At 47.0% G+C, this 22466-nt stretch overlaps 1 protein-coding gene across 2 annotated transcripts in view; it reads right to left on the bottom strand.

The window, feature by feature from the left end:
- Rusc2 (RUN and SH3 domain containing 2) overlaps positions 1-21094 on the bottom strand; it is a 49796-nt gene extending 28702 nt beyond the window's left edge. Inside the window, exon 1 of one of the 2 annotated variants that reach the window (XM_059254202.1) lies at positions 20992-21094. The gene's annotated coding sequence lies outside the window, so the exon portion shown is untranslated. Of the gene's footprint in view, positions 1-20979 lie in introns of both variants that reach the window. The other variant, XM_059254203.1, reaches the window with a different exon arrangement.
- Positions 21095-22466: the final 1372 nt, after the last annotated feature.

Here is a 22466-nt window from a genome sequence, read left to right as displayed (position 1 = left end):
GCCTTCCTGGAGTCTTAGCCTACCTCCCAGAGCAGAGACGCCACTCCAGCACTAGTGTTACCTGCCGTAAGACATGCTCCCAGACTGGAGGCCCTTCTCCGGGGGCCCCAGCTCAGCTCCCAGCAGGTGAAGGGGAGGAACAGTCTGGTCCCGAGATGGCAGGATAGGTCTGTCCAGGCTGTTGTGTGCCCAATCACAGCTGCTCGTTCAGCCTACAGACTAATAATAGCGACTCTGATGGCAATGGATTAAGACAGAACTGTACGAGGTGTTTATTTTTACACTCTGGCGTCAGTATCAAGTTCTACTGGTTACTGTCCAAATGTAGGGCAGCTTCCTGCTAGAGGAGTGGCCTAAGGCTTCTCCAGGTTGCTAAGTTGGGTCCTGAAGGAAGCAAGCTTTGTGGAAAACAGTTCAGTGTTAATAGACAGGGGGGTGGAGCAAGCAGATGTCAGGTGTCCAGGTGTCTAGTCCCAAATCTCTGCGATCACATGGACCGCAAGGTGAAGGCTGCTGCCCAGAGCCTTCTCCTCAGTTGGGTAGGCCTCTTCCAGAAGAGCCTATGGTTGCTTCGGTCAGGCCATATACACACACACACACACACACACACACACACACACACACACACACACACACTTACAAACTGGTTGTATTGAAATGATCTGAACAGAGGCAAGGGAAGATTTCCACCCAATATCCCCAAGCTTGGCCTTGTCACAAGTCACAGACTAGTGCGGTGTGTGCTGACGAGAAAAAGAAAGGAATACTTGGGAGAATATTATAGGATGCCTGAGATAAAGAGCGGGCTGAGACCGTCCTCAACTGATTGGTAGTTCCCAGGAGCAACGTCACATTTCCTGGAAACGTGTACCAGTGCAGCTCCTACAGGACACAACAGGCTAGAGTCACCAGGAAACCAGCTGTTAGCCAGAAGCCAGCGTCCACGTCACCCCTTCCCAAAGGCCTGAGGAGTGGGGTCCTAGTAACCTTATATGCGCTGACCACAGCTCCCTGGAAGGCAGCTCTTGGCGGCCTTCTCCCTGGCCCGTCCTCGTGATCAGGCAGACAGTGTTGTGAGGGAGCAGACAGCTGGGCAGCTGATGTAAATAGATGTAGACAGAGCTAATGAGGGGCCACTCATCATCACCCAGCAGGCTGCTGGAGAATGACAAGAATGTACCACACAGCAGGTAGGAATGCTGCAGTGCAAAAGACCCAGGCAAGCACATAGCAAGGACGACTCCTTCACATACACACACACACACACACACACACACACACACACACACACACACACACACACACCCAGAGCTGACTCACACCGACATCAGCGCCCAGGGAGCCAGAGTGGAACCCAATCAATGCGTTCTTTTTCCGTCATTCAAGGCCTATCTAGCTGGTCATCAGAACAGCAATGCAGCCCCAGAGACAACCAGATTTGATCACCAGTGATAAGCCTTTGAGGCAGCTCCCTCTGGAAGCTAGCATGCCTAGGATGGTGGCAGGATGCCGGGACAGGAACACTGCTTTCGTTCTTGGTGTTTTTCCTGATGTGCTGGGTCACACGGGGCAGGCTACCTGTCCTCACAAGCTCCAGGTCCGCCCCCTAAAGACGGTCTACTTGTAGTTATCTTCTGGTGGTGAAGCAAGAACAAAATTTGAGAAATATAAGGAGCAGGAAATGTAAATGCTATGAGGTAAAGTACTGGAACTAAAGATTTCAGACTGTAACTATCGACACATTCCGGTAGAGCACCTCGGCTCCCTCCGGGGCTCCCCCGCTCCCCCCAGGCTACGGCGGCCATATTGGGAAGTGGGTTTGAGACACAGGTGAAGCAGTTAGGAGTCTGCTTAGCCACGCAGAAGGCAATGATTTCCGCTAACATGTAAGAAAGAAGGTAGGAACAAAAGAGCAGGGAACTCCTGCCCTCACCCCTGCTCTGTGTTGCCTGTGACGACCCAGGACACTGGTTTGAGGCTGTGCTCCGCCTGATGTACAGGCAGGAGCAGGATTTACTGGACTTAGTTTGCAGGGCCCCCGAGAGTGACACTGACGAAGGACTGAGCACCAGCGTACAGCCGGGACAGAGGCAGTACTGGACCCTAACCCCACACAAGCCTGCAACACCTCAGCCGGCCAGGTCTCTAGAACTCTCAGAGACGGAAAAGAGAAATCTGTTTTTCATTGATACCGATGCACTGTTAACTGCCTCTGCCTTCTCTGAGATTCCAAACAGACATCTGAACCTCTCCTGCCAGCTCTAGTGAAGCCCACCTGCCTTAGAGAAGGGGCCTTAGGGATCAGCAAGCTCCATCTGTAAAGGGCCAGAAAGCAGAAATTTGGGCTCTGTGGGTAATAGAGTTATGCAGTGTACTCCTGGGTTTTTCTTTTCTTAAAAAATTTTTGTATTGTAAATTGACCATTTATAGTTGTATACCTATAAGGTTCAAAGTGATGTTATGATTTATGAGTGCAATGTGGAATAAGTAAATCAAATGAATTAACATCACCTCAAGTACTTAATCATTGTCTGTGGTAAGAACATCTGAATTCACTGTAAGAAATTTTAAAATGTGTGCTGGGCGGTGGTGGCACACGCCTTTAATCCCAGCACTCGGGAGGCAGAGGCAGGCGGATCTTTGTGAGTTCGAGGCCAGCCTGCGAGATCCAGGAAAGGCGCAAAGCTACACAGAGAAACCCTGTCTTGAAAAACCAAAAAAAAAAAAAAAAAAAAGAAATTTTAAAATGTGCAACCCTTTAAAAAACGTAAAAATCAGCCGGGTGGTGGCACACGCCTTTAATTCCAGCACTCAGGATGGATCTCTATGAGTTCGAGGCCAGCCTGGTCTCAGTAAAGGAATAAATGGCTGACAGCTAAATACTTAATCCTTATAATATTACCCATTACTTATTAGATATGATGCTACCCACAGTGCTAGCTGTTGGTCATGAACACATTTCTAATCTTTACAGTAGCTGTGCATAGTAGATAGTCTAGCCCTGCTTTGCAGCTGAGGAAACCAAGGAGGTCTGGGATTACGTTTATCCAGGATCACAGCGCTGGGCTCAGAACTCCAGTCTGACTCACCCCCAAGTCCTGCTATCATGACTCTAACACGCTGCGAATATCCTCCGTAGAGAAGAACACTGAGTAAAAGCCTTCACTTGAGACTTGTTTAGGTTTTGTTCTAAAATAGCAATCTTGGTTCGCCCTTCTCAATAATATGACTGTTAACAAATGACAGGATACCACAGATTGCTGCACAATTCTAAACGGTCTTAGATTTAAAAAACAAACAAACAAACCAACAAAAATAAAAAACCAGAGCCAGAGATATTGGGGTAAATGCTGAAAGATCAGAGAGACAAAGGAACAACCACTAGAGAAACTTCTCACCGCTGCCGAATCCTCAGGCCGAAAGGAAGGTGAGACCCTAACTCCACGAATCCTCTGACAGAATGTCTCTGAGTCCTCAGCCGAAAGGCTTTCTAGTTTCTGTCTCCTCACGCCTTATATGCCTTTCTCCGCCCAGCCATTTCACTTCCTGTCTCAACCTCCCTAGTGCTGGGATTAAAGGTGTGTGCCATCACTGCCTGGCTCTGTTTCTTTCCCAGACTGAATCAATCTCTCATAGTCCAGGGTGGCCTCGAACTCACAGAGATCCAGATGGATTTCTGCCTCCTGAGTACTAGGATTTAAGGTATGTGCTACTACTGCCTGGCCTCTATGTTTAATCTAGGGCTGGCTCTGTCCTCTGATCCTCAGGCAAGCTTTATTTGATACACAATGTATCACCACAACAAACCATACGCATGGCAATTTCCTATGGTAGCGACTGACATCAAATCAATACAGGTACAGTCACATTTAAACTTGCGGCTTATCTGAACTAATGTTTATTTACTCTTCACAAGCATGAAACAAGATGAAAATATGCTCATCTTTGCCTACTGGCTAAAAAGTCTCTTCAAGTACTTGGTGTCACCTCTGTTATTCTGTAAACACTTGGGGCTGTGCTGAATTAGTTCTCGACCTTCCCAAACCCCGACTGTTAGCTGCCAATCAAATATTCATCCTCACTCTTTCTCAGCTTCGGTAACTTGGCGGAATACAAGGTTGTCCAAGTTGAATGCTGCATTCCCACTTCCCCTGCAGGAATGACCATGCTTGTAGAGGAAGTGTGGAGGCTTTGGGGACTCTTCCTTCCTCTCTTCCCTGTCCTACCGCTAGTAGGGTAGGTGTGACAGCTACTACCTAGGGCCATAAAGATGGCCTGGGGGAAGCTGTCAGGGGACACACAGGGGAACAGCAAGCAGTTCTGAACTCAGGGAACATGGCTGGGCGATCAGCAAAGCCACACCCGAGTGAGCCTTGGAGAGGCAGAGGACCTCATGGTGCCATCGAGCACAGGTCTGTTACAGTCTTCGTGGTCACCACATCTCATCATCTGTAAGCTGAACAAAAACTCTCAGGAGGTTTCTAGCCCACACTGGGCAGTGTTAGTAGTACTTACAGTAACAGTGACTGACTTCTTCCAAACCTTGCTGTTGGAGCACATTACTGATTCAACCATCACCCTAGAAAGAATCTAGATGTGCAGACTGTTAGTGAGCTTAGGTTAAGATGCTTTTGGTAATGGCTTTGATGCAGAAAATCTTGGGGAACAATTTAAAGTTTAGAAAGGTACACTTTTAACAGTTGAGCAAGGGACTCCTTGAGGTCAAGGAACAATAGCCTGGTTATTGCTGGCTGACGTACCTTTCTTGCTAGGGTGGGTTGGTGATCAAAGGCGATGATTAATTCCTTGTACCCATTTCTGCCCTCAGCTTCCTGACATGATTTAATAAAAAACTGTTGATGAGTGGGTATGCACTCTGAGGATTTAAAATAGAGATGACTGGTTGTTCTTCATACATAAAAGTTTAGATTTGTGATTCTTTTAAGATTTTTTTTTATAAGATTACCTTCTGAGAGAAATAATAGAAGGATTGATCCTTTCTTTGTAACCACAAAATGCAGCCTGCCAGTAAAAGGACTGGCCGAGCAAAGTACCTTGCTTGCTTACACTTTGTTAATCTATATAACAAGTTGCTTGGACATGAATATATGTAGGTTCTTGGGGATAATTTGTTTTCACCTGTAATACATAAAATGGTTAATCATGTAAGGGAAATGTGGGTCCTTGAAAATAATTTGTTTTTCACCTGTAATACATAAAATGTTTAATAATGTAAGGGAAATGAGAAATATATTTTTTACTTGTATTCGTTGTAATCATTCACTTGAAAAATAGAACATATCCACATTGTAATTTTTATATTGCTTGAAAGCTGTTGCTGGGGTATACAAGCTGTAAGGGAATGTAAAATGAAGAAGAAGGGAATCAGGCCAGAAGAACAGAAGGGATATCAAGACTTTCTCTGACCTGCTGAAGTGTATCCATTTGTCAACACCGAAGTGAGATCCTGACATGGTGGAGGTGAGTGTGGGTTTGAGTGTGTGTGTGTGTGTGTGTGTGTGTGTGTTTCCCTTCTTGTGAAACTCCCTCAGACAGAGTCAACTGAGTGATTAGTCTGTGGCTCTTCCCTCCAGCTCCTGAGCTGCTGAGGGCTGCTCCCTACAGAAGCAGGAAGAAGCACAGAAGACCGGAAGGGCCTGGACGGCAGAGGACTGTGGAATGCTGTACCAGCCCAGGGCTGGACTTCTGTTGCTGTTGTGGAGAAATAAACTTCTCATCTTATCCAAGTCACTCATTTTGGGCTTCCAGCTTCTATTACATATATACGTGTGTGTGTGTGTGTGTGTGTGTGTGTGTGTGTGTGTGTGTGTGTGTGTATTCTACTTTAGATGTCCTACCACATCTCAATAATCAAGTCTTACTGATCCTGTCCATCTTTCTCCATCCTTATCGCTGAAGACTAACCTATAATTATCACTTGTCTGAATCTTTACAACATCTAACTTGAGACCTTGAGTCACCCTTTTAAAATGGAGTCTATTACATTACTCTTGCCTAAAAACTGATAACAGAATAACTGACTGAATATTTCAAAATGACTAGCAGAGAGGATTTTGAATATTTCTAACATAAGTGATAAGTGTTTAAGGTGAAGGATATGCCAATTACTCTGACTTGATTATTTTACATTATGTAAATACATAGAAATATTATGCTGTACCTTGTAAATTGTACTATTACGGGTCCATTAAAAAATCTTCAAAGATTTCTAAAGAATTCCAACTTCTCGAAGGTATCCTTGACCCTTCCCAATCTCTTCAGCTGCCTGCCCTGTGTTTTCTGTACAGTCTAGAAACTTCTCATTTGTCTAGATAATTCCTACACAGCCCTCAGATTTTCCTATAGTTTTGCTAATCCTGGATTAGCACAATAATTCACTGATGAATAGAAGCCTGATGGTCAACCTTATAAAAGAAATACACCGTGAGCACGCACACGGCCCTACGGGCTGTACATTTTCACTATCTCGTGCATTTCTTTCCTCTCTGGCTGCATGCTACAGCCAGTACCTGAGCTCTTCATCTTTGCAGCTCCCTAACCTAGCCTAAAGCCGGACACACAGTAGATGCTTAAAGTGTGTCCTGAACTGACACCCGTCAGCCAAGAACTCGGTCTCTGAGCTCATTCTACAACGATCTTCATTAACTAAACTGGAAAGGTGTCTTTCTCCAGACGGGACTGCAGCTATCACAAATGTGGACAGTTTATACGGGCTGACCCCAGTTCCCTTCGCCAGGGTGTGGGGACGCTGGAAAGGAAACCAGAAGTTCACTGGCTGGCTTCCGGGACATGCAGAGAAATACCCCAGGGACCACTTCCACCGCTGGGCCTGGGCCTCGGACTGAGACCCAGAACAGTGTGTTCTGACATTCCTTCCGCTTTCCATCTTTCTTCCAACCTCACCCTTTAGGCTCACCAGTCTGCAATTTGGCCGTCAGCTATTCATGGGGCCGCTGAGTAGCAAGGAAAGAATGCAGGATGTGTGGCAAAAAGTCCAGCACTAGTCAAGGAACAATCTGGGTTTTTTTTCCCTTAAAAGGGCAGGGGTGGGGGAAGAGGGCAGTCTGTGAAGTTATGTAAGGCCGGCTGACCTCCCTGGGAGCTATTCCAACTCCATCTGGAAGACTCTTCAGGCTGTTTAGAATTTCAAGGAAGGGCTGGGCATGTCCTGCTTGGACAACCTAGCCTGGGGCCATCTCTAGAGGTGGGGAGGTCCTGGCAGGGGGAGCGTGACTCTTCACTCCCAGTGCCAACTGCAGCCCCACCGGGTTCACGTGGGGACAGAACACCGCATAATCCACTTAGAGCCAAACCTCACAACAAGGACAAGCCCCTCTGCCAAAGCAAAGTCCACCTGGCTTCAGGCCTCTGGGGCCCCACTCCAAAAGAGGCAAGGTCTTGGGAATCCAACAACTCGACCCAATAGCACACCAACCAGGCCATGGCAGGGTTTCCGTCCCTGCTTCAGGTAGACGGACAGCAACTCTGGTCCTAAGGACTCCAAGATGCCACTCTTACCCCCAAACTAGATAACTCAGTGAGTAAGTTACAACTGAGTTCCTTCGAAGTGCCAGGCGCGACACCATGGTGACAAACAGACCTGAACACTGTCTGCACGAGCTTGTCGCTCACGGAGGGAGACCAAACCCCTGAGCACGGCGAGGCAGGCTGGGCTGGGAACGCGGCTGAGTGACAGCACACTTGCCTGACATGTAAAAGGCACCGTTTTATCCCCTACACAGTCCCCTACTAAAACATGAACATACAAACTACCAACTAGGCCTTGGGATGACTGGAGCACAAGACAACAGTTCAATTATAAAAATCACCGGGATTGAATTCAGACACAGTTCTTGCTTGACATGGATAAGTTTGGGGGTTCAGTTCTTAGTGACGAACACCCACAGATATGATTCAAGTGGGCTGGAGAGGTAGTTCAATGGTGAGAGCACTGGCCGCTCTCACAGAGGACCCGGCTGTGCTCCCAGCCCGGACATGGCAGCTCACAACCATGTGTAACTCCAGTTCCGGGGCATCATTCGATGCCCTCTTCTGGCTTCCATGGGCACCACCCATGCACGCATGCACATACTTACATACATGCAACCAAGCACTGACAATTAACATAAGTAAATCTTTAAAAACACACCACAGAAGTCAGCTCTGGAGCTGTGGCGATGATTCAGTCCCTAAAGAGCCTGCTGGGCAAACCTAAGGATCTGAGTTTGATCAAACCCACATGAAAAGCCAGCCAACTGGTGTGCATTTGTAACCCTGTACTGGGGAGGTGGAGACAGACAGCGTAGCCTAACTGGCAAGTTCTAGGTCAGTGAGAGACCCTGTCTCAAAGAACAAGATGGACGGCACCTGAGGAGAAGCAGCACTCAACGCTGTTCTGTCTTACACACAGACATACACATGTGTACCTGCACACGCTTGTGCACACATGTACACATGAACTCTCTCTCTGTTTTGTCCAGCAGCTAACTAGCTAGTGCTCCTAACCACTGAGCCTCTCGAGCCCTAACCTAACACCTTCTTAACTAAAGCCTGCTTACACTGTGCTAGTGACTAAAGTTAAAGCTTGTGTTCAAATTGAAAATGCTGGTTCCACATAGTGGCTAGGTGACATCAACAACCTGATCCCAGTTGAGGTCTCCTCCGACTCATGGATTTTGTTGGAGTTCAGCCCGTTTATATTTCATATTTATACTTAAGGCATAAGAACTCACGTCAGCAAGCCACCCACTGCCCATTACAACTTCAGGCCATTTGTTTCTGTTTCTTTGTGGTCAATGTAGAGGGCTGCGAAAAAGTGGGTATTTGATATAGGATTTCTCCCTCTCTCTCCCTCCCTCCCTCCCTCCCTCCCTTTCTTTTGCTTTTGAGACAGAGTCTTACTATGTAGCTCTGGCTGTCCTGGAACTCACTCTGCAGACCAGGCTGGCCTCAAACTCACAGAGATCCTCCTGCCTTTGCGTCCTGAGTGCTGGGATTAAAGGTGTGCACCATCACATCTGGCTGCTTTCACTTTTTCCTAAGATAGGTTGTTGCTCTATAGCCCAAGCTGTACAGACTGTGATCCTCTTGCCTCTGCCTCCTGAGCAGCTGCTCTTACGGCCGTGTACTGTTATTTCTGGCTTTTGTAAAGGACTAGGCAAGTGATATGATCATCCTCAGTCTCAGATTCATTTACAATTTTTTGAGATTCATTTATTTTAAAAATTTTGTATGGGCTGGGCAGCAGTGGTGCATGCCTTTAATCCCTGCACTCGGGAGGCAGAGCCAGGTGGATCTCTGTGAGTTCAAGGCCAGCCTGGTCTACAGAGCGAGATCCAGGACAGGCACCAAAACTATACAAAGAAACCCTGTCTCGAAAAACCAAAAAAAAAAAAAAAAAAAGTTTACATGAATGGTGTCTGTACCACATGAGTGCCTGGTACCACTGGAGGCCAGAACAGGACATCAGATTCTCTGGAACTGGAGTTACAATGACTGTGAGTCATCACGTGGGTGCTGGGAACCAAACCCAGGTCCTCTGTAAAAACAGCAAGTGCTCTTAACCACTGAGCCACCTCTCCAGCCCTCAGAATCATTTTTATAATGAAGATAATAACAATACCTTTCTTACAGGTGAAAGGAAAGTTAGAGAAAAGATATGTGATGTCAAAGACAGTGACTGGTATTTACCGAGGTCTCAGTAAATACAAATATACTAAACATATCCCAGGAATCTCCTTTTCTTGAATCCAAATCCCTGTTCCTGCCTTTTTGATACTAATTTGCAGCAGGGAACCACATCATTATTATGGCCACCATTTCAACGGAAACTGTAGCACATGCTGTAACTTTTCTCCACAGCTCTGTTCTTCGTTCCTCTGTCACAGGAAACATCCCAGGAGAACACAGAGAAAGAAAGGTACGGTGAATATGAAGCTATCTGCAAATCAAGAACTCCCCATCCAATAAACATCACTAGGTACATGACTACCTGAACTGCCCACTGTCAGCAGAACACCTGGGAGAGTCCGCCGCATGAGAAGAAAAAAGTCTTATTTATCCTGTTTTCTAAATTCCTACAACCAATGCTCTAATTTGGGATTCCTTCAACCCTCAACAATTCTTGCGAAGGATAAGAGTCTATAATTTTGTAGAGGAAGGCAGATGAAATCACACAATGCAAATATGATCAAGGAATAAGCAAAAGACCTGGTCAGAAATGAGCAGGCGGGAAGCCCTGAGGCAGAGATGTTTAAACTGAGGTCTGAAGAAACTTACACAGATGAGGGCTGAGAAGCAGGAGTCTAGCAGAGGAGGAAGAAACCTGCTTGGCCATTTAGAAAATGACACTGTAAAGGTATTTTCACAGTTCCGCCAAAGAACGCAGGGGAGAATCAGGAACAAATATATAGAAAACTAAGCAAATAAAAACAAAGTACTAACAGTTACACAAGGTACACAGTAATAAGTGTTCACAGACCAAGTCTCACAGTAAATACAAGACACTTATTTAATTGGCGCTTGTAAAGAAAGCAGATTATTTATTATTATTATTATTATTATTATTATTATTATTATTATTACTATTATTGGTTTTTTGAGACGGAGTTTCTTTCTGTAGCCCTGGATGTCCTGGATCTCACTCTGTAGACCAGGCTGGCCTTGAACTTACAGAGATTCACTTGCCCCTGCCTCCTGAGTGCTGGGATTAAAGGCGTGCGCCACCACTGCCTAATGAAAAAGAAGGTAGGTTATTAATGCTGAGGTTTTGCTTTCTATGTTAGAAAGTCACAAGCTATTTACATCAAGGATAGCTGGGTTTGGGGGTACAGGTACAACACCAGCACTTGGCACCAGCGGCAGGAGGAGGCAGGAGCTCAAAATCAGATGCACAGTAGAGTGAGTTCTAAGTCAGTCTGGGCTACCGGCTGTGCTCAGGATCAGAAACACACACACACACCCCGGGTGGGATGGGGTGGGGATAGTGGCACATGTCTTTAATTCCAGCACTTGGGTGACAGAGGCAGGCAGATCTCGGGGTTCAAGGCCAGTCTGGACTACACAGTAAGTTCCTGGGGCAGCCAGGGCTACATAGTGAGACCTTGTCTTGAAAACCAAACCAAACACACAGGCATGCATGCACACACGCAAGCACACAGGGACATGCCACACTGAGGCTACAAACCAGGCATGGTGGTCCGGGCCTGTAATCTCAGCACCTGGAAGGTGGAAGCAGAAAGACGGCTGTGACCTGGGCTATGTACTGAATCAATCAAAGAGGTGATGAATGAGTGTATTATTTAGAAACGTGGACGTAGCTAGTGGGACAGGGAAGAGACCTGAGAACAGTAGTTATTGCCCAGCATGGAGGCACATGACCTGGAGTCCACTGGTGGTACTCAAGAAACAGCCAGGGGACAGGAAATAAAATTAGGTAAGAGTGGATGGAGGGTCTTGGGTGCTGTGGCACACGCCTGTGATGCCAGCACTCAGGATGCAGAGGCAGGATGTTCATGATTTTGAGAGAAGCTCGGTTTACATAACAAATTCAGCCACAGCAAGGCCCTGCAGAAAAAAAAGCAAAACAAAACAAAACAAAACAAACAGTGCTCACTGGAGAGCAGGCAGGTGTAACAAACGCTGGCTGGGGACTGCTGTTGCTCATGAGGAGCTCATGAGGAGCCATATAGTGCCGCTTGACTTCATAACAAGCTAGCTTTTCTATTGAAGTGACCCCTGACCCCAGATCACCACAGCACTGTCCCATTCCTGTTCTCTTAGCAGGTGGCCTCCATTGGCCACCCATGATGTTTCTGTTTACCTAATCTCCCAGCCAATACTTGCTCTCCTCTCCCCACTTCTTCAAGACAGACTCTGGTCCTAGAGCCAAGACTGGCCTCAGATGTACTCTACAGTCCAGGCTGGTCTTGAACTCATGATCCTCCTGCCTCAGCCTCCTAGGTGCTGGTAATATATGCCACCCCCAGCCTTCCATTAACTCCTGAATTATCTACTGTTGAATTTCATTTCCTGTTACTGCTCTGATATTGTTTGGACCAGGATCATCAGTGAACTCCAGGTCAGTAAACATGAGGTACACTTTCAGCCACACCCCGCAATCAGTTTTTCTAAAAGACCAATCATTTTCCTGCCTCGGGGAGTTTTACATATGTTCCAAGCATTTTTTAATTAAAATAATGTGTTAATATAAATATTTAAAAACATTCTTCAATAACTATAATCCTGGCTTGAAATTCAATCATTTAAACATTTAATTTTTTTAAAATTTTCTGTGTTTTGCCTGCACGTATGTCTGTGTACAGCTTGCATGGCTGGTGTCCACAGTGGCCAGAAGAGGGTGTTGGATTCTGTGGAACTGGAGTTATAGACAGCTGTGAGCAACCATGTGGGTGCGTGCTGGAAGCTGACCCTGGGTCCTCTGCACAAGCAGCTACTGCTCTTAACCACTGAGTCTCTCTCCGGCCTCAATCATTTACAATAAATTTAGGAGCTCAAACACTGGAAGAAGCTGAGTCCTTCCTAGGTCTTTGAGAGACCTTGGATGCAAACTCTGCCTGCCCATATGGCCAGTATAACACATCTTTAATACTAGCACTTGGGAGGCACAGGCACACAGATCTCTGTGAGTTCAAGGCCAGTCTGGTCTACATAGCAAGTTCCAGGCCACCTACATCTAAGTGGTGAGACTGTGTCTCAAAATTAACAAAACAAAACAAACACGTGTATCAATATTTTGCCTGCATGTGTGTATATGCACCATGTGTGTGCCTGGAGGCCAGATAAGGGCATCGGAGGTCTTGGAGCTGGAGTCCCGTGCGGTTGTGAGGTGCTCGGCAAGTGCTGGGAACTGAACCTAGGTTTCCTGCAAGAGCAGCCAGTGCTAGAAGCAGGTGGGCCATCTCCCCAGCTCCATACAGCTCATTTCTAGGGAAAAAACAAGCTGGATGTGGTGACTCATGCCTCTGGGAGGCAGGGGAGGTGGATTTCTAGTTAAAGGTCGTCAGCCTGGTCTACTAGTGAGTTCCAGGTCAGCTGGGGCTACATAGTTAAGACCTTGTGTCCAAACAAAACAAAACAAAACAAACAACCCAAACAACCAAGAAGAAAAGCCGTTCCGTTTGTCAGAGTCGAGATGTTGGAAGAGCAGAGCTTCTCAAAGTGTGGTCCATGAACCTACAGAATCTGCCCTACCTAGGGCCTTTTTTAAAACAAGATTAATTTTTATTTGTATGAGTGTTTTGTATGTTCATGCACCAAATGCATGCAACACCAGCAGAGACTAGCAGAGAGCTTCAGATCCCTTGGAAACGGAGTTACAAACGGTTGTTAGCCACAACAGAGGTGTTGGGAACTAAACCCAGGTCCTCTGGAAGAGCAGCCAGTGCTCTTACCACTGAGCCATCTCTCCAGCCCCTTTCCTAGGGATGTTTTTGAGTAGTTAAGCACCTGGGCCTCATGCTAGGCTTCCCAAAAGAATTTCAGGGGCAACACAGGTAGATTCTTTTTTTTTATCTTAAATTTGAAAGCATATGTCTAGAGGAGATTAGAGGAAGAAGGTCACAGTACTCAAAGAGGAGGTGTAGAACCCTCTAGCTTTCAGTATGTACATGCATACATATATTTAAACTCTCTCTCCCCCTCCCTCTCCCTCTCCCTTTCCCTCTCTCTCTATATATGTAAGACTAGGAAAGCGTTTTCTAACTCTGGACTAAAACAAGCTGACAAATGAGCACAGGCCTTAAACTAAAAGGACGAAAGGCGTGCAGCTCATCTGGCTCTGTGCAGCTCACTGGCTTTAACCAAGAGTTTCACAGGATTTGGGGACTGTATGTATGCAGAAGGATTTGGGTAATGTCTCTCTCAAACCACCGCCACCAAGCGACAGCTGAGCAGCTCATTGACAGGTTATAGGCTCCCAACCCAACCATGTCTCCAGTGGGGAATCACGACTCAGAGGGAGAAACTGAGCTTTCCAGAGCCTGCATATGCTGCAAACCCAGCAGTCTGGGAGGCTGAGACAAGAGAACCCCGAGTTTGAGGCCGTGTCTCAAAGCTAATGACAAGAAACGTTCTGGGACCCTCGGAACACCCCCAGCTAGCTAACTCACGAGATATCAGCTGGAGTTGTTTGAGGCGGGGCCCCGATGTAGCCCAGGCAGGTTCTGAACTCATAAACCTGCCTCAGTCTCCCAGTGCCATACTCGATTCTCAGTGGTTGCTCCGGGACGATCTGTTACTTAGTGATAGAGAAATGAGACAGTAAACCCTTTGGGAAGACACCAGAAAGGAAACCGTTAACATTAGCATCTTACAGAAAAATTTCCAGCTCTTCAGAACCATCAGAAAATTGTTTTTCTGTACAACAAAATCTGGCTGTATCTTAGGTCAACAGACTGGGTTAATACTCAAAGAAAACAGTAAGAAAACTTTGGAAGAGAAATAAGCCCAGGGTGAACAGGGCCAGCAGAAATTCTTCAGTCCTCTCCAGGGTTCCCCTTTCCCCCCAGGTTCATCTGGATCCGAGCTATGTCATCTTGAGAACTCTCTTTTCTTTTACCCATGCATGGATAAAAACAACTTTCCAGTTTTGCTTAAGTACATAAACTGTGAAGCTGAATTTTCTTTTTAAAAAGAACTGTACAGGAAATGAAAAGAAGCACCAAAGTATAAAAATACATAAAGAAATCAAAGGCAGATTTTTGGTTTAGTTATACAGCAAATAAGTTTAGCCTTTGGAGCCTAAGATAACTACATTATAGCAAGAAGTCAGATGGGTCTTACTCATTTTAATCATTTCATTGACCATTTACCACATTTAGGCAATGCATACTGATCATTCTCACCACTGCCCTCTCTCATCTCCCTGTCTGCAGCCCCCACCCTAGCTTCCCCACAGATCTTTCTCACATTCATGTCAATTTGTTTTGTTTTAAGACCCACAGAGTCTAACCAGGGCCATCTCTGTGGCCATGAGTTTGGAGCCGTCCGAGGGAGTCAGACACACAACTGAAGACCAGTTATCAACCCATGGTTCTTGTCCACAGGACCTTACGTAAGAAGCTGAAACACACAGGCTTACTGTCTTACGGTTTTGGAGAAGATAAGAGACTTTTTATTAAACAAAGACTTCCAAGCAACAGAGATTTTCTTTTTTAAGGATCAAATTACAGAGAGAGAGAGAGAGAGAGAGAGAGAGAGAGAGAGAGAGAGAGAAACAACAACAACAACCCAGCAGGAGTTGGTGATGAGATGGCTCATTGGTTAAGAGCACTTGCTGAAGACTGGGGCTTGGTTCCCAGCACCAACATGGCAATTTATAACTGTTTGTAAGGATAGTTCCAGGTGTCTCCGATGCCTTCTTTTGGCTTCCTAGGGCACCAGGCATACATGTGGTACACATATGTACATGTAGGCAAGACATTCATACATATAAAATAAAAACAAGTCATATATATGTGTGTATATATATATATATATATATATATTATATATATATATATATAAAATAAAACAAAAAGCCTTAGCTGCATTTGGTATAAATTCTTCTAAAATGTATTATATTCTTTTGTTTTATTTAGAGTACATAGGCTATAACGTAACCTTTACCTGACAATTCTGTTTTCTGGGGTTATTTATTTATTTATTTTTTTGGTTGTTTGAGATAGGGTTTCTCTGTGTAGTTTTGGTGCCTATCCTGGATCTCGCTCTGTAGACCAGGCTGGCCTCGAACTCACAGAGATCTGCCTGACTCTGCCTTCTGAGTGCTGGGATTAAAGGCGTGTGCCACCACCACATGGCAACAATCCTGTTTTTTAAAGATTAAATTTTTTTTACATGTCTGTAAGTGTGTCTGTGTGTATATATGTGTGTGTGTGTGTGTGTATGCAGGTGTTCACTGAGGCCAAAAAAGGGCATCTGGTCTCCTGGAGCTGGACTTACAGACAGCTGTGAGCTGATGGGTGCTGGGAACTGAACTCTGGTTCTCGGAAAGGGCAACAAATGCTCTTAACTAACTGCTGGGCCATCTCTCCAGACCCACAATTCTCAACTGTTGATTAATGGACCAGTTTTTTTCTAGGTGCCAACTGAGGGCTCAAACACCAAATCGTCAAATCCATAAGGATGTGTGTTCGGAGTAAATACATTTTACTTGGCCAGCTCTATTCAACAGATACCAAGAGCCCTGCCTAAGAAGTGAGGCCAATAAATGTGCTGTGTGATATTTTGTTTGTGTTCTGACAAATAAAGCTTGCTTGGAATCAGAGTTCAGAGCTAGCCACTAGTTAACCATAGAGGTTTGGAGGACTGTAGAGAGGGACAGGAAGTGGTAAGGCGGGGCTGAGACAGGCTCTCGGCCCTTTTGGTTAGAGGAACAGAAGAGGTAGGAAGTCACTGGTGACTGCTCCCCTGCTTCTCTGATCTTTCAGATTCTTAACCCAGTATCTGGCTCCTGGTTTTTTACTGGTAAGATTAATTAGATTTCTGCATCATAAATAAATAAGTAGATGATATCCAAATTAAAAAAGAATAAGGAAAGTTATCTTTATCCCCATATGAAATGGTCCCACAATTAGGAACCCCTAAAAATTCCACAGAAAGCATTGGGACAAATTTTGTAAAATTGCAGGACACAAAATTAACACATAAAAATCAGTTGTGTTTCTACACACTAACCATGAATAAACCAAAATGGAAATTAAGAATAGTCCCATATATAATAACATCAAAGAGAAAAAAATACTTAGGAATAAACTTAGTCAAAGAGATAAAAGACCTGTACACTGAGTTCAAAGCCAGCCTGGGCTAAATAGTGAGACCGTATCTAAAACAAACAAACAAACAAACAAACCATCAAGAGAGAAAAGCCAGTTCCCGGACTGGGAGAAAATATTCACAAAGCACTTCTCGGATGCAGGTTAATGCTTAAATACATAAAGGACATTTGACTCGGCAACAAAAAACGCCCAGGACAAAAAAGGGCTAGGACTTGAACAGATATTTCTCCAAAGAAGAGCCACACGTGGCCAGTAAAGACACAAAAAGATGTGGGGTGCAAATCAAAACCACGGGGAGGGAGGGTGGCCTGAGAGGAAGGGAGATGGAACAACTTACAGAGGTGATGTATGAAAATGTTGTAAGAAGACAGCGCCAGCTGCCTGAGAAGCTGAGGCAAAGGAGCAGGGATTCAAGGCCTGCTTGGGCCACGTGCTGAGTTCGAGGCCAATCCCAGTAACTTAGACCCTGCCTCAGTTTTGAAAAGAAGAGCTTGTGCTGTAGCAATGGTAGAACACTTCCCTAGCGTGTGGGGGGCTTTGGATTTGGTCCCCAGCACTGTAAAACAGAATAGTGAAACAATCATGGACCTACAATGACACTGCTTTATACTTATGAGGATGGTCATCTAAAACCCACAGAATCACGTGCTGGCAAGGATCTGGAAAACGACCCCTGTGTACTGGTGGGAGTGAGGAATGGTACAGTATTTATGAGAACTTATGCTGCTTATTAAAAAAAAAAACTTCATAATTCTATCATGTAAGCCAGCAACTCAGTTCTTGGTACAAATCACAAAAATTGAAAGAAGAAACTCAAACATATCTGTATGCTCATATTCATTCCAGCATTATTTGTAACAGCTAGAAGGCAAAAGCATCTCAAGTATCCATCAACAGAAATACTGAATGTGGCACGTACATATTCTCCAATGTGCGCGCGCGCGCGCACACACACACACACGCCAAGTATATTCAGCCTTAGATATGAGAGAAACTCTGATATAAGCTACAACATGGATAAAACCTGAAAAAATTCAGTTAGGTAAAAGAAACTATTTCAAACGATCATGAGTCCACTTATGTGGTGTCTATAGCAGCCAAGTTCAGAGGCAGGCGTGAGATGTTGACTCCAGGAGATGGGAGGTGGGGGAAGCGGGGAGTTAGTCTTACTAGTACAAAGTTTCCGTTTAGAAGATGAAAAAAAGGAGTTAGAGACATGGCTAAGTGGTTGAGAGCACTGGCTGCTCTTCCAGAGGACCTGGGTTTGATTCTCAGCACCACATGCTGGCTCATCACCCTCTGTAATTTCAGTTCCAAGGGATTAGACACCTTCTTCTGGCCTCCAAGGGCCCCCTGCATACATATGTGGTGCACAGATATACACGCAGGCAAAAACCCACACACATAAAAATAAATAATTTAAAAGATGAAAGTTCTAAAAATGGATGGAGACGGTTGTACAACTGTATGAACATAAAGTTTTATCACAATGAAAAGGAGAGTAATTTGGTACAACAGAGAACGTGCCATCAGTTAACAGGTTGTTGCTGTTCTAAGAACCCCACACCCACCATTCCACCCCAGTGCCCACGGCCAGCTGTCTTAGTGCAGTGTGAATACCTGTCCACCCAAAAGGTGCTCCCATGCAAAACGGACTCACGGGATAGAAAGAGCAAGATTCCAAACCACTGTTGGAGTGAGTATCTTCAGGGTAACCTAAACACTGACCTATCAGAGCACTTCACAGAGCCTGGCCTTAGCCAAGCATGTACGGCATGACCTCTTGGTCAAGTGACTTCAGCAGAGTGCACAGTCATTGTGTGTGAGTAACAGGCAGGCAGGAGGAAAAGGGTGAGTTATTGTCCTAAATTTGCAAGCAAGCCCTGAGAGGAAAACAGAACACATAAGCCTCCTCGTGAACTACAGTTGCCAGATTTAGCAAGTAAAATTATAGGGCTCCATTGTTTATCAGAAATTCAAATTTAACTGGGCAACTATCTTATCTGGTAGTGCTCTGAAGCTTTGGGATTGAGGAGAAAATCAATAATCCAGGGGGTTCTGATCTAGGGTAATTGAGGTCTGCAAGGAGCCTATGCCAGAAAAAGTAGAAAAATTCTAAATTCATTAAAAAAAAATACTGATTACAAAAAAGAAAAGTAAAAAAACCCGAAAACATATTGCTTAATTTGGCTCAGGAGCCTCTCCCCACGCTGGGTTTCCGTGATCTAAAGTTTTACTATACAAAGACATGTCAGAGGGTGTGAGTAATCAAAGGCAGACACTGGCACGGGAAAAACACCCTCTGCATCTCTGAAGGCAGACTTCAAAAGTGATGGTCAAGTTGCATGGGGTGGCCCACAGTTTTAGTTCCATCCCTCAGGAGGTAGAGGCAGGCAGATGTCTTTGAGTTCAAGGCATGCCAGGGCTACAAAGGTGAGATCTTGTCTCAAAACAACAACAACAAAAAACAAAACAAAACAAAAAACCACCAAAGCAAAACAACAAAAAAGCGTCCTTCGACATCAATATAAAAATCAGTGGGACGCAGAAAGGAACAGCTGTGTAAGTGCCCAGGGCCAGGCAGCAGGAGGGGTTCTGGGGTAGTGTTGAGGTGGCATCTTCCCATGAAGCCACACTACCGCATACGTCCTATGCTATTTATTTATTATTGTTCGTTTGTTTGTTTCTGGGGATGAAGCCATTGACTTTGTGACGCTAGGCAAGCACTCTGCCGGTGAGATACAACCCCAGGCCCCTCAGCCACTATTTTCATTTGCTAATACTTTGAGCCTGTGTTGGAATAATGCTATCAGGCCCTTCTTCCCAGCTTACAAATGGCTACCGTTTTCCTGCACCGTTTCATCATCCAGCAACACCGCCTACTTTCCTTAAAGCCTGGGCCAAAAATAAGTCCCTGAACCCTGAACCCAACCAAGGTCCTTCCTTCAACCTGCCTGAAGCATGGCTCAACCAGCTACAGAGTCAGATTTAAGGGACGGGGCTGGCTCTAGAGTTCTTCCCCAGGGGGAGCAGCTAGTCTCCAAGGAAGAGGAACGGTAACCCTGGCAAAGCTCTTCCAAGATTATCTGAGCAGCCTCTAAGGAACTAACCAATAAGAACCTCTGCAGCCCTTAGATTACCTTAAAAAACAAAACAAAGCCGGGCGGTGGTGGTGCACGCCTTTAATCCCAGCACTCGGGAGGCAGAGCCAGGTGAATCTCTGTGAGTTCGAGGCCAGCCTGGACTACCAAGTGAGTTCCAGGAAAGGCGCAAAGCTACACAGAGAAACCCTGTCTCGAAAAACCAAAAAAAAAAAAAAAAAACCAAAACAAAACAAAACAACACAACGTAAACAGCAGGTACATAGAAGTCCTAATGGTAAACGAGACTGGAACAAGAACGGAAAGGTGATAAATTCTGTATATTCCGAAAGATTGAACCAATCCCCCAAATAACACCCTTTTCTTCTTTATGTAACGAGACACACCTTTCCTGCCCTGCAGTCCCTGCATTGGACTCGTTTATTCTTTCATCTGCCCAGGAGGGATTTAATTTGTGCTACTATGTGCCAGGCACTGTGCTGGGGACTGGAGAAACAAAGATAAGCAGTGTGCGGCCCTCTCAAGTGTCTGCAGGGCCACCTTGGCGAGCCACAGCTAGTCTATGACAATTGGATCACCTTGTCCTTCACGGCAGGTGTGTGCAGTAACAGGGCAGCAGCGAACGAAAGGTAAAACTGGCCGGCGCTGGGCAAGGACCAACTTGGGAACCCGGAGCCAAAGGCACGGAGGGCGCAGGGGACCCGCTGCGGTCACTGCGGGAGATGACAGGCAGCTGTGGGTTCAGCGATGGCTGGCACGAGCCGGTCCGGGCGTCTCGGGGAAGGGGGACAGTTTGAGGAGACGGTTGGAGGTGGACTTGGGTGGTGCCCAAAGGGCTGGCTGGTGCTGCGTTTCTGAGGGTCCCTTGGACCTCCGCAGCAGAGCCGGGGGACCAGAGGATGCAGACGGGAGGCGCGAAGGCGGGGCGGGGCGGGCAGGCCGAGCGCCCGGCTGTGGGCAGGGTGGGTGGGCAGGCCGAGGCCCCCGTCCCCAGGGACCCCTCGCAAGGTGGGGACGGTGGGAGTCCAGGGTCCCGCTAGCCTGGGGAGAGGCGCGCCTACCTCGCTGCTCACCTGTCAGCCGCGTCCCTTCCGCGCGGGCGGCGGCGTCTGGCGCCTCCCGGCGCCTCCAGGGGTCGCGTGGCAGCCCCCGCCGGCGCTCCCCTCCGCTCCCCTCGGCTCGGCGTTGGTCACGCCCGGCGCCCCCTGCAGGCGTGGTGCCGATGGTCCGCTCTGGGCAGCCGTGGCGCGGCCCCTCCGCGGAGCGCGTTGGTTCGGCCCGCCCAGGCCGCGGGCGCGCCCACCTCCCCGGGCCGCGGCGCTGCGCCCAGCGCGAGTCACGCGCCCGGCCTTGTCGCCAGCCGGCCGCCGGGGTGCGGCGCCGCCGCCCTGCGCTCGAGCCCCAGGAGCCCGGTGCGGGGCCGGCGGGCAGGTGCGCGTGGCCTCGGCGGCGAGCCCCGCCGTGGGTTCCGGGGGAGCATCGTGGAGCAATGTCCAAAACGGAACAAGGACCAAACGCGAAAGCCTGGCCTCCCTTGAGACCGGTGGACTCGGCCCCTGGGGTGGGGTGTGGCCGGGGGGGGGGCATTCGGGCTTTGGGATTTTCAAAAAGGACCCCGGGCACAGCCAGGGGCAAGACTCCCTGGTGAAACCTGGGACCCATACTCCTGCTGCCTTGGGGCTGTTGTGGCGAAGAACGCCAGTGCCTCCATGCTGCTCCAGGCGGAGCGGGCTGTCGTTCAGTTTCTGGAAGCCCAGGAAGCAGCAGCCTTTCTCTAAATAGCGAGTCTGAGACCCTGTCCTTTAGGCCAGCCAAGGAAGCAGATAAAGTCACAGTGCGTCAATGTATGCTAGCCTCACACTCACAGAAATGCTGGAGACCGAGTTGTAAAGAATTGAGTGAGAGGAAAGTTGGTCGGGCATGATGCATTTACTCCCACAGGGGCAGGCGGATCTCTGTGAGTTTGAGGTAAGCCTGGTCTATAGAGTGAGTTCCCGGACAGACAAGGCTACATACATAGTGAGATCTTGTCTCAAAAGGCAAGCAAACAACAGTCAAAAACAGCTGTGGAGGGACTGGGCATGTGTGAAAAGACAAAGGGGCAACCAACTGATAGCATTGAGGGGTGAGAAGCTGTGGAGCGCTGCAGGAGACAGTTGGGCAGGCTTGGATGACGGAGACCTTATCATGACTTCGGGCTTGCCTGTAAATGGTGGAGACACAGTAAAGTTCTTGCTTGCTTTTCTGTCTTTTTGAAGCAGGGTATCTCTGTATAGCTCTGGCTGTCCTGGAACTCTCTATGTAGTGCAGACTGGCCTCAGACTCACAGAGATCTGCCTGCCTCTGCCTCTCCAGTGCTGGGATTAAAAATAAAGTGCTTTATGCAGAGGCAGGCAAGATTAAGTAAGAATTTTTGAAGTCAAGTTTGCATGAGGGAGAGGTGGAGAGAATTGGTTGTTAGCTCTTCCAGCAGGGGGAGCCATGAGGAGGCACCTGGTGCCTGCAGAAGCCAGGAAAGGGCAGTAGATCCTTTGGAACTGGAGTTACA

This window comes from Peromyscus eremicus, chromosome 2, assembly GCF_949786415.1.
Source record: "Peromyscus eremicus chromosome 2, PerEre_H2_v1, whole genome shotgun sequence".
In the NCBI taxonomy this organism is placed as follows: Eukaryota; Metazoa; Chordata; class Mammalia; order Rodentia; family Cricetidae; genus Peromyscus; species Peromyscus eremicus.
Note: the sequence above shows the minus strand (reverse complement) of the source record. Positions and strands in the feature narration are given on the sequence as shown.